The sequence below is a fragment of the Harmonia axyridis genome, chromosome 3, assembly GCF_914767665.1.
Source record: "Harmonia axyridis chromosome 3, icHarAxyr1.1, whole genome shotgun sequence".
NCBI lineage: Eukaryota > Metazoa > Arthropoda > Insecta > Coleoptera > Coccinellidae > Harmonia > Harmonia axyridis.
The window spans coordinates 3,398,529-3,400,954 of record NC_059503.1 but is presented as its reverse complement, the minus strand read 5'-3'; the positions used below and the strand labels follow the sequence as shown (position 1 = coordinate 3,400,954).

At 36.3% G+C, this 2,426-nt stretch overlaps 1 non-coding gene across 1 annotated transcript; it reads right to left on the bottom strand.

The window, feature by feature from the left end:
- Nucleotides 1-2,145: 2,145 nt before the first annotated feature.
- Trnah-gug lies at nucleotides 2,146-2,217 on the bottom strand. The gene has a single exon. It is a non-coding gene; the product is annotated as a tRNA-His (tRNA).
- Between the last annotated feature and the right edge of the window lie 209 nt (nucleotides 2,218-2,426).

The following is a 2,426-nucleotide window of genomic DNA, read 5'->3' as shown; positions in this document are numbered from 1 at the left end:
CACTAGATGGGTGAGAAACACATTCTTGTAATCATTATAAGGGCGGCTTTCCACTGATCAAGTGATGTTATGTCGTTTTAATGTTCTGAATTGATTATTTCTTTTTTGATAAGGAAGAAAATGCGGGTTAGGCCTGTGGGACATAGGATAGGACCAAGTGTTACAAAAATTGTTTTCAGGTATAACAGTGAATAAAAGTGTTGAGAGTTTAAAACTTCACAAGAACTACAGATTCTAGTCACGTAAAACTTTATTAAATAATACTTTCCTTCAATCTGAGGGAATTTGGCGTTCGTAATGGAAAACGTTCGTAATGTTTTCAAGAAAAGTCTAATCGTTGATCCTTCAGGGAAAGTTCTAGGTTTCAATCTTCCCAGGATAATTTGGCGCACTTAAAATCCACCTAGGACTGGTTTTGATCGTTGCAATAGTAGGCTCTTTAAATGACATTGAAAGCTCACTAAGCCCCTAACTTTTATTACTCCTTTCTGGTCCTTTTTTTCAGATTATTAATGTTAAGAGGAAAGACCACCGCGTAGTTTCTCACCTCAAAACGAAATTAATGATATTTCTTTTTACAAATCACCGGTTTTTATGGGGCTTTCGCGTTATTTTTGGAACAATAATCTACATGAAAAAAAATTTTTCAATTTGAAAATGCAAAAAAGGGAAGTAACTTTAATATAATCAATTACAAAAGAGGTAAAACTATAATTTCTTGAAAGTAGTCGCACAGTGCTGCCCTCTACTTAATTGTTTCGAAAAAAGAAATAAGATGAAGTTAATGTACAACTTCGTACAACGTACAAATTTTAGTCAACACAAGAGCTCCAGAAAAGAAAAGAATGGGTACCAAAGTTTGACTGATATCCGAAAAACCACGTGGTGGTAATCCCTCTCAACACTCACTCAGATGTCTAAGAGGGGTAGAGATTAAGTTTTTTCCTTTAGTTTTCAACTTTTAAAATTTTAAATTCACATTTAAATTCTCTACATCGATTTACCCTAAAACATCTTTCAAAGGATAAAGCCATCTTTCACACCCTAGTTTGTTCTCCACCCCCACAGGACCTTTTTCCATCTCCAGATATGAAGACATATCAGTTCCTCACGCCTTACGTCGGTGGAGACCAAATAGATGTCATAAATCATATAAGTTTCGAACACCCTTGGAGGTATCTCTGCAGGAAGTATCCAACATTACATCTCTCTTTGATGTCCCCCGAGGTTGAATATGTTTGCCGTGTCGAATTCGCCTACGGACACGTAGTAAAGGAAGTTTGGGAACTTGCATTAGTTCTAATGAGTATCAGAAATAGACGCGTTACTCGGTTTACATAATCGAGTTGAAACTTGGAATGATGTTCTACGTGTAATAGTCAACCACCAAGGATGTTTAGATGAAGAGTGTAAGGTATGTTGAAATTCTTGGACCCTTCTGAATCGAACGGTTTTTCAAAAATAGGTTTCATTTTTATATTAAAAATATATATTTCAAGAAGAAACTATGAATGAGAACTTTATTGTATGGAGGAAGCTATGTCATTAACGATATGAAACAATATCAGCGAAGCACGTAGTATAGGATGTTTTTTTCGAGGTATATAACTTTAAATTGGCATTACTGTTCGAGATGGCGACCGATTTAACAGCTGTCAAGTGATTTATTCTCAGTTTGGTTTGGCAATTCATCATGAATAGACTCACGCCTGAACAACACTTGCAAATAGTGCAATTTTATTTCGAAAATAATGGTTCTGTGCGGAATACGTATCCCATTAGCGATGAAGCGCACTTCTGGTTGAATGGCTACGTCAACAAACAAAACTGCCGCATTTGGAGTGAAGCTAATCCTCAAGTTTATCGAAACACCGTTTCATCCAGAAAATAGATAACAGCTTAGAGAGCGGGCTTCTCAAAATGGAAGCTCAAATTGGTAAACCCTCCATTTTAAAAAATATGCAATTCGAAAAATAAAATATATTAAAGAAAAAATGTAACACAAATATTGACAAGAGGTCATATGAGTCATCGATAAACTGTATTGATACGAAACAGTGATCTAACAAATTTTCTCATCATTCGTTACAATTTGGCATAATAATGTCTGCATATCCAAATGGAAAAAACTAAAAATCAAGCTCATGCCGTGACCAGGATTCGAACCTGGGTTACTACGGCCACAACGTAGGGTCCTAACCACTAGACGATCACGGCTATAGAGCTTGTTACGAGATTAAAGAAATCTTGAGCAAATGATTGAGGAAAAGGCGTTTTGACCCAGTTCAGTTATCGGTCTTACTTAGCTGACCAGCAATGCGTAACCATATTTTGTACAGGTGCGGCTTAGACATCAATAGGACTGTTGTGTTTGATGTTTGATGCAGATGCTGGGACCATATTCTCGACAAGTGATCTTTCAAAAC